The 10,965-nt window shown below is 35.2% G+C and overlaps 1 protein-coding gene across 1 annotated transcript in view; it reads right to left on the reverse strand.

Moving 5' to 3' along the window:
• The window catches only part of LOC106874321 (uncharacterized), a 466,970-nt gene that overhangs the window by 350,538 nt on the left and 105,467 nt on the right, over positions 1–10,965 (reverse strand). The gene's annotated exons all lie outside the window — the stretch shown is intronic.

Consider the following 10,965-nt stretch of genomic DNA (forward strand, 5'->3'; position numbering starts at 1 on the left):
ATATATATATATATATATATATATATATATATATATATATATACATATATGGGCACAGGATGGCACCAATAGTAAACAACATGAAATACGAAAACAAGAGTTCAATACCCAAACAACGAGAGAGAAAATGGAAAACAGAACAAGTAACACAGCAACAGCCCTTTATCAGTTGTTGGTTGTCTATCTACTCCTCATTTCAAGCATTGAATGACAATATGAGTCTTCGAAGACAGCTGCTGCCATAAATACCAAAATAAAATTTTGGATTTATGGAGGGTCAAAGTTGAGAACAAAAATAGGACAGTGGAGACATACAAGGAAACCAAATGAAAAGAAATATGAAGGGTTGTTAGAGCAGAATGAGGGTAAACTTGCAAATGCAGGAGAAATATTTTCTTTGTAAACAGAAAAGATAGAAGAGAGAGATAAAAGACGTCCAGTCCTTAGGATGTCCTGGAGGAAAAGAAAGATGGACGATGGTCATGTGTGAGCAACGAAAGAGAGAAAAAGAGAAAGAGGGGGAGAGAGAGAGAGACAGATAGATAACAGTGAAGGGGAGAAAAAGGGAATTAGAGAAGGATGGGGGAGAAAACAGTATAGAGTAGAGTCGCATCAAAAAGCTTAAGATAAACTTACTTGGAAATGGAAGCATATAAATAATATATATATATATACATGCATATATTGATAGAAAGGACAACAAAAGAAAGAAAGAGACCTCAATATTATGTAAATAAAGGAATTTATCTGTAAAAATATGTGACACTTATTCGGTAGCCATGATACCAACATCTCTTCAGTTATCCGGTCATTGAAAATTCCTGTGAAAAATGACTGTTAAACAAAGGGAAATTACTGTGTGGTTGACTGTTATAAAGACAAAAGGGTTATAGACCCCTAAGTAAGGGGAGGGGGCAAAGGTAAGGGAGTAAAAAAGTCTATAGTGTTTGCGTAAGCACACAAATCCGTACATTTGCCTATATGTATATACTAAACCACCCTCGCTTGAAACACACACATGCTCACCCACATACTTGCCAAAAACTATACATATATGTACATATACTTATATATACCTGCATACATGGGTGTACCCGCATACCCCCCCCCCACACACACACACGCACTCAACAACCTTGCACCCATACACACGCACGCAAAAAGATTATAGAGCTAAGGCAAAAACAGAAGAAAGTGTGAGAAAGCTATAAGGTTAAAATGCATCTAATATGCGCATATTTTCACATGCACGCACATACATCTATATTCGCACGTACCCGCACACACACACACATAAAGTTCCATTACGTGTCTATAGATGCACAGGAAAAAAGCAGGGTGGAGGGGAGAAGACAGAAAAAATGTGTGGAAAAAATACAAAACATTAACTCTATAATTATGTAAAAAATATTAAAAAATATTAAAAAATATATAAGAAATCTAAGTAAAATGTATAGAAAGATAAAAAGCTTATACATAGACACAAATATAGAAAGCAAGTCCTATCAGTAAAGTCCTATCAGCAAGTCCTATCAGTAAAAATATAAAAAATATATAAGAAATCTAAGTAAAAAGTATAGAGAGATAAAAAGCTTATACATAGATACAATATAGAAAGCAAGTCTTACCAGTAAACTCAGGGGGACAAAAATGTAGCAAATATTTGGCGTTAATAATGTCACATTTATAATTTTTGATAAGATAAGTATTACATTTATTTTTAATAATATTGTTTAACATTTTTCTATCTTGATATAATAAGTATTTTTTATATAAATTCATTTGTTATTTATTGTTGGTTGATATATATACATTCATTTTATTATTATTATTGTTGTATTTTGACCTGAAGATTAGCTATATTTTTGAATAGAATTGATTTTTGATCGATTTAATCGATTTGATTATATTTTATTTTATTTTCTATTTGAAAATTTGGTTATGAAACATGTGTAATCGTTTTACTATTTTATGATCATTATTTTGTATTTTATTATAGTTCTTTTTAGTGTATTTACTTATTAAATTTTTCTATATGTGACTGTGGATTTTCATGGATGAGTTCATGAACTTTGGTTCTTTTCTCTAAATTATATATTTATATATTATATACTGTGAAACTTAATTTAATTTTAATTTTTGATAAATTGAATTTAATTCAGTTTTTACCTGTAAATTTGGATTTTTATCCCTATTATATATATATATATATATTTATACAAAATCACACACACAAAGCCAAAACCAAAGTCTTAGTAAGTAAGTAAGAAAGTGGACAAATCACAAATCCCCTCAGGTAGATGGCCCTGCTTGATCTGTAGAAAAGGCATAGGTAGAAACTCCATAGGATATACACATAAGAGGTGCAGCAATATCAGTGGCAGATTAACAGGGAAAATAGTTCTTGTATGTGGCAGGTGCACAGGTACAATAAACACCACAAATGTACAGAAAATAGACTCCATCAAATGCCAGGTGGGTAAGCTAGAGGTAATTGAAAGCTTCCATTATCTAGGTGACCAAGTTAGTAGTGGAGGTCGATGCTCCAAGAATGTAGCTATGAGAATAAGAACAAGATCGGTAAAGTTCAGAGTGCTCCTACTTCTGTTGATAACAAAGAGCCTCTCCCTCAGATTGAAAAGCAGACTGTATGATGCCTGTGTGTGAACAGCTATGCTACATGGCCGTGAAACATGGGCTGTGACTGCCAAGGACATGCATAGACTTGAAAGAAATGAAGCTAGTATGCTTCACTGGATGTGCAATGTCAGTGGGCATGTATGAGAAAGTGTAAGCATCTTGAGAGAAAAGCTGGGCATAAGAGGCATCAGATGTGATGTGCATGAGAGACGACTATTAGTACGGTCATGTGATGCATATGGATGAGGACAGCTGTGTAGTGAAATGCCAATCTCTAATTGTGGAGGGAATCTGTGGAAGAAGTAAACCCAGGAAGACATGGGAAGATGATGAAGCATGATCTTTGAGTGTTGGGCTTCATAGAAATGATGACAAGTGACTGAGAAGTCTGGTGATATGCTGTACATGAGAAGACTTGTCAGGTCAAGTGAAGTTGTAGTTGTGGTCATGCCAGTGTCATATAAATGACACCTGTGCAGTCATTGTCGGTACCATGTAAATGACACCTGTGAATTGTAGCTATGGTCGTTTGCTGCCGGTGCCATGTAAATGGCACCTATGAATCATAGTCGTCATCAATGCCAGTATGTACATATATATACATATAGTAACACAAAAGGGTTGATGTTCACTACAGGTGTTTCAGGTGCATTTTTTATTGAACAAATCAATGACATCATGAAATAAAAAAACCTTTTCTTCAGATGAATTAAAATTTAGATCCAGAATTTAACATGTAAGATTTTACACATAAATGACATAGAATATATTTTGATTCCCTTCATGATCTCATAAATTTTCAAAACATTTTGTTCATAAAAAGCTTACCCCATCATTTTCAAGGCCATGATGAAAAAAAAAATTGGGAAAATCCCTGTCAAAACAGAAAATCCAATATGTGGGCATCCTGATCTGAAATGACTGCATTTATAGCCATTTTTAATAGTCCATTAAAATTTTATTGAAATGATGTCATATCCTAAAATATCATAATTTATTTAGTTCTACAGCTACTACAAATGTGCCAAAACTGAAGCCACTGTGGCTTGTACTTTTGGATTTAACTAGGTCTGAAAATACTGCACAATTGACTGTTTGTTACATATAACAAAATAGGCTTTACATAAGTATTCAAAAAATCCCATCCCGCAAGTTTTCTTTCCAAGAACCTGAAAAAAAAATAGGCAACTGCTATAACATGGTCACTATTAATTTGTGTAATCTGAAGATGATTATCATCTGTTTCAAAGATGTGACATCATAAATATGGTTAATTTTTTATTTAGGTCAATTACACAAGATTTCAACCAATTCATTAATCATTCAAATTGTCATATTTCCTAAAGTAGTCATCCAAATTTCACAAGTGAGGTATCAAAATGTTTCTTTTTGGAAGCTCTCCAAGGAAAAGTAGAATAGAAATAACATTTAAATATTTTCAAAAATTCACAGTAACAACTATTATAAGCAAAAACTTGCAGATGTTCATCTCTGTAAGTGCCAAACCTTAAGAAATATTCTTTGCTGTCAATTTAAATGGAGTTGGTGGAATTTCTGTATTCTCAGCTCACTCTTGCTCATTAAACTTGCACCTCAACCATATCATCCTATATGACTTCATTTGCAAGAATAAAAATATCTTCCTTAATTTGATGTAGACTTTGTGCTTGCAGAAAATTGGCTAAATTCATGGTTACAATCTGACCATATATTTTCCCAAGCACTATTCAAAATTGGGGTTTTCACTTCACCCCATGACTCAGCCCTCTTATTCACAGTATCCATCACATAGAATTTCTTCAGAAAGTTTCTAATTGTAGGTTTATTCTCCCTATTAATGACTTTCAAAAGTTGTTTAAAAGTTTTTCTCAAATAATATCTTGAAGTTAGCTATTACACCATGATCCATTGGCTAGAGTGAAGAAGCTGTATTTTTGGAGATATATTCTATTCTCACACATTATCAGAAAGATATTTTAAATTTACTGGGGGACTTAATGCATTGTCTAAAAGGAGCAACACTTTGTTCTCATATAATCAATCAGCTGTTAGATCTTTCAGTTCCCAGACACTAGTTGGAATGTTTCATGTTACTATTAAAAATTAGCTTTGTCAATATTTTTAACTTCAGATAAGGTGACATTTATTGTCAGCTATGTAAATATTCATAACTAAAAACATTTTTTAAATGGCTTCAAACATGAAATATGAATGAAACAAATAAAAGCCCTTTATAAAATGAAAACCATTATATTTGATATAATTAAATATATTACAAAAATAAAAAGAAACACAAATTCTAATGCAACTTATAATTGTTGACATTTATTTTAATATAATAAATGATGTAAAACATAAGCTCTCACACTCTTATTATTTATTATTCAATACTTTTCATAACATATATGAAATCTTATACGAATTAAGCAGTTCAAAGTAGTTTTCTCAGCAACATATCTGGCAATCAATCACTGGTCCTTGAAAAGAACCACCAATCACAGCAAAAATGACTTCTGGAAGCTCTGTGGTTAATATTACATGCACAACTGGACAACTCATCCAATCTCTTTCTCATATTGCTACCCAACCCTTGCACCTATCCCACTTCTGATTCCAAATTTTCTTTCTTGTTATCCAGAACCATTTTTACTTGTTACCCATTCTTCATCCATTAATATTGTTCTCTATACCCACACATTATATTGATCTACCCATCCCTCATTCTCACATTGCACAATGGAATTCTCTTTTCATGCACTAAACCTCACTCTCCCCGCCTTCTGCTGTAGCATACCCAAACACATCATCTCTCTCTTGTGTTTTCCATGTTAACTGTTGTTACTACTGTCTTCTTGCATCCTTCTAACTTCCAGACTTGTGTGCCATTGACTATCCCCACACCTGCATCCATCACTCCTTACATCCACCTGTCAATTGTACCCAATCCTTATAGGTGTTTCCTGCTTCTCCTCATCCATTTCCTTAACTCCTACTCCCATGTACATTCTTCTAAATCCCCATCCACTCACACTCCTAGTTTCTGTTCCCACTCTTTTCTACTCACCTTGTGCCTTGAAGTGCCACCTGGACAACTCATCACCAATATTTATCTCTTTGGAGATGCCATCATTCCATTCTCATTCTCTTCCCTAAATGTGAGTAACTCCCCTACAATAGAAATCTGCTCTGCCCCATCTCCCTTACTCATACCTTAACTCCACCCTGCTTGCAAGCTACATGGGGACTTCCCTAGTGCCAGTGGAAAGCATCCACTACACACTGTAAGTTGGTTGGCACTAAGCAGGGCACCCAGTAATAGAAACCATGAAGCAGAGAAACCACTGGAGCACATTGCAATCTTTATACTTATTAGATCCTGTCAAACTGTCTAACCCATACCAGCATGGAGCATGGATGTTAAATGATGATATTTGTTTAGTCACCTTCTGTTAGTAAAGTTCTTTTATATGTAAGTGAATTATATGTTTTTATCTGTATATTAACCAGAATTCTGCCTTTGTAAAATGTATAAAACACTAAGAAAAGTAACTTAAATAGTAAGAAAATCTGCAATTTATTTTGGTAGTGATTATAGCAGACAGCAGCTTTAGCAGTGATGATAACAGAGTAATAGTAACAGAGATAGCACTGGCAGTGATGGTAACAGAGATAGCACTGATGACATTGATAGTGATAATAGTAAATGCAGATAGAGAGAGATGGGGGGAGAGAGAGAGAGAGAGAGAGAGAGAGTAATATAGGAGTTTCTAAGAAGCGAGAGGCTGTGTGATGTCACAGTATCATTAGCTATGTCATCCTCTTATGGATTATACATACAACTTGTGTAGAGTAATTTAAGTTCTAGTACCTTGTTATTTATAAATTTTACACATAATGATCTGATTAGATTTTTATTTTTAATATGTAAATATTCACCATGTGGTATATACAACTGTGACAAGAATAAACAGTTAGATTTTAATGTGTAGACATTATTATTTGGATTTTTTCTTAAATACAATTATATATTTTGCCTATTTTTGAAGATTTGTTATATATTCCCATTGTAAAGTAATTTAATTTATCTTCTTAATTCATCCTGTGATCATTGATTCGATTACTGATATTTTATGTTGCAAATTGAATTTGTTTTATCTTATATGAAATTTAGGGATTCTCTCAATGATGATCTTGTGAAATTTCTGCAATTTTGGTACACAAGCATGAACTAAATGTGTCCTAATACACATTTAAAAAAAAAAATCATTTCTTGCGAATAAAATTTTCTATTCGGACACCTGTGTGAATATGGTATTGTTATCAACCCCAGTAAGTGTTTGTTCGGAGTTGCATCCCTTCATTTTCTCATTGTTGATAAGGATGGCATTTTCCTACTTCCCAAGAAAGTCAAAACCATCGTAGATTTTCCACCACCCACATCTCTCCACAAATTGAAGGAATTTCTTGGCTTGGTAAATTTCTACCAGAGATTTTTACTCCACTGTGCAGAGACAGCCCAACTGCTCACAGATTTGCTGCGACAGCGAACAAGCAAAAATACAAACATTGCCCTGAGCAAAAACAAATTGCCTCTTTCGCTGCCTTGAAAAAAAGCATTATCTAACTCTACCATGCTGGTGTATCCCAAACCAGGCGCCCCAGTGTATGTACTAGTTGATGCATCTTATTCCAGAGTTGGAGGTGTGTTCCAACAACTCACTGACGGTATTTGGTAACTTGTATCCTTCTTCTCCGAGTGCTTAAAACCCACCGAGACTAAATGCAGAAACTTTGGTCGAGAATTACTGTCAGTGTATCTCGCTGTCAAGTATTTTTGACACATGCTGGAAGGTCGTGTTTTCTCCATTTAAATCGACCATAAACCACTGGTTTATGCCTTCAACGCCAAGCCTGATTGTCACTCACCCAAGAAAATCCGACATCTAGACTTCATACCACAGTACACAACAGACATTCGTCAGATCAAGGATGCAAACAACTCTGCAGTTGATGCCCTGTCATGCATGGAATTTAATGCTATCCATACCACTGCTACCATCATTGATCTCCAGCAGATTGCAGCTGATCAACAAGATGACAAAGAACTATTACAGCTCCAGAATTCATCATCTCTGAAATTTCGGCAATCACGGATACCCTCTGCTACAGGCTATATTCAATGCAACACCTCCACTGATCATGAACGTCCATACATGCTACAGAAACATATATGTGCCGTTTTCTCTGCTTTGCATTCCCTAGCATATCCTGGTGTTCACACCACACAAAAGTTGATATTGACCCATTTTGTGTGGCCCAACATCAACAAGGACACCCATGATTGGCCAAAAAGCAAAGGTCCATCTACACATTAAATCTACCATCGGTTCCTTTGCAACTCCAGATGCACATTTTCAATATGTGTATACTGATATCGTTGGACCCTTGCCTCCTTCCAACAACTGCAATCACCTGCTCACCTGTGTTGACAGATTTTCTCACTGGCTAGAAGCTTTTCCCTTATTGGACACTTCTGCAGAGACTGTCGCCAAAACGCTAGTGTTTCACTGGGTTTTGTGTTTTGGCACACCCACAACGATCACCACAGAGGACATCAAGTTCAATTCTCACCTTTTCACCGAGCTGACTCCTCTCCTCAGGTGTAAACACACCTGCACAACAACTTATCACCCTGCAGCAAATGGCATGGTCAAACGCTTTCACTGCCAACTCAAGGTGGTTATAAAAGAATATCCAGACTGCTCCAACTGGTTGGAATATCTCCCTCTCATCCTCCTTGGTATTCAATCTATGGTTAAGGAGAAAGTTGGACATACTCTGGCTGAACTGGTCTATGGCACAGCACTTGCCTTACCTGGGCAGATGATAGATCCTATTTCACCACAAAACTTTCTGGACCCAGCCAAATATGTGCACCACTTACGGACACCGATGTTGCATTTGTTCCCTGCAGGCCCCAGACAACAGAATGTCGCTTCACATGTCCCAAAGGACATCAATACTTGGACGCATGTTTTTGTTAGAAGTGACGGAATACCTTCTCAACTTCAGTCACCATATTCTGGGCCCTACAAAGTAATCGAAAAAGAACCAAAGTATTTCGTTCTTGATATTGGAGGAAAACGAAATACTGTCTCTGTTGGTTGCTTAAAAAAAGCATTCGTCGAAGGGTACTTAATTTCAGTTCCCGCCATTCCTCAAACAGACTCAACAACTTCAGCTTCACTCATCGCAAACACCTCAGATTCTGCCCAACCCTGGCACACCAAATCAGGAAGAACAATTCGATGGCCCACAAAATTTGTTCAAGTGTTTTGAGTAAGTACAAACTCTTTACCTACCCGTCTTCTCAATTGAAAAGTCCACAATGCCCATATCAACAAATAAAAACAATTTTTTTTTCTTATGATGATGAACAATTTACACATACATAACCAAAGTGACTCTGCACCACCCATATACAAACCAAAAGAAAACAAAGACCATTTTGTATAAAAAAAACATTTTTCTATATCAATGAAAACATTTTTTATGAACATTGTTCTGCTAATTGAACTGTCTGATCATTTCACCAAACAAACTTTTTCCATGAACATTTTCATTTTTCTGTAAAATTACATTTTCTTGCATGTGCATATGTTTTGCTTTGTTTTAAAAATGCTCTCTACATCACACCTGTCTGCTTACACACATTTGCACCACTCATATTTTAACGTGTGCTATCACTTGCTCTCTGCACCACTGAAAGACAGCTTACCTCTATTGGGTCACGTAATCGATAGAGTTGCATATCTCTTTCAATGTGCCAGCATACTACATTTATGCTTCTGCCAAGGCATATACACATTGCTTAACATATATTGCACACACCAACTCAGAACATTGGTTCTTTGCTTTATATTTTTATTTTTCATTTCTTTCACTTCCCATGTTTTTAACATGAATTCATTTGTTTGTAAATTAAACTGTATCCATTTTTCTGCATTACACACAAAATCACACATTTTCAATATCACACACATACGTATTGTTCGATCTCTGTGGCTTTCTCCCTAGAAGTGGGGTAGTGTAAAAACTAAGGCTTCCTTTTTTTCGAACTGAGATTCGAAACTGAATCTAAGGATTCTCGCTCGTCCAATCCACCACTGGCAAAACAGGCGCGAAAAAAATTTCTTTGTCCTGTCAAAAAATGATGGATGAATTTCACTTCGACCTACGACCTGAGCTGTGTCATTTAAGGTTCAAGTGGACAGGAGGCGGCCTACATAAGTAGAAATTACTCCTGTGGTATGTCTGTCCTTCTAGCTGTCATGACCCTTATAAATACCACAATCCATCAAGGGACTGCAGATAGCCATCACCAGGCAAAGACAGCCAGCAAATAACTTGCACCAGTCAAGCAGTCAACATAGAACCACATATTCAGCATGAACAACACAACACAGTAGCAGTCACAGAACATAAACAGACACCACCGAATGACCAATGCACATACAGACACAAAACATGCCCGGTTCTACCTCATCACATCAACACAGTATTTCCCCTGTTTATTTTCTTCTTCCCCAACTCGAAGCAAGTTGGTAATGTCATGTAGTGAATTTTTTGGTGTATACAACAAGTAAATGCAAGTGTCGATTATATAAATTATTTAAACCACAATCTGATGCTTTCCCATTGTTTTACTTTGACGTCATCCACATGCCTATTTCATCTGCTACCTCAACATCTTTTGCTACACCTTTTCTACTACACTTGTTATTTATAAATTTTACACATAATGCTCTGAATAAATTTTTATTTTTAATATGTAAATATTCACTATGTGGTATATACAACTGTGACAAGAATGAACAGTTAGATTTTAATGTGTAGACATTATTACTTGGATTTTTTCTTAAATACAATTATATAGTTTGCCTATTTTTGAAGATTTGTTATATATTCCCATTGTAAAGTAATTTAATTTATCTTCTTAATTCATCCTGTGATCATTGATTCAATTACTGATATTTTGTGTTGCAAATTGAATTTGTTTTATCTTATATGAAATTTAGGGATTCTCACAATTTTTAAATGATAACTTATTGTATAATTAAAATCCAAGCTAAAATGCACAAAAAAGGTAAATATTGAAGGTATAGTGTCAGGCAGAAACCTCTTTCTTGATAATAAAACATAAATATTATAGCTTATTTACTAAATCAACCATAATATTTAAATCAAATCAAGAATGGTAACTTCTTCTACTGATTATTGAAATGCCGGTAAGCTGGAGCAGTGCCAAATTATTTACTGTTGCAT

Source organism: Octopus bimaculoides, chromosome 2, assembly GCF_001194135.2.
Source record: "Octopus bimaculoides isolate UCB-OBI-ISO-001 chromosome 2, ASM119413v2, whole genome shotgun sequence".
In the NCBI taxonomy this organism is placed as follows: Eukaryota; Metazoa; Mollusca; class Cephalopoda; order Octopoda; family Octopodidae; genus Octopus; species Octopus bimaculoides.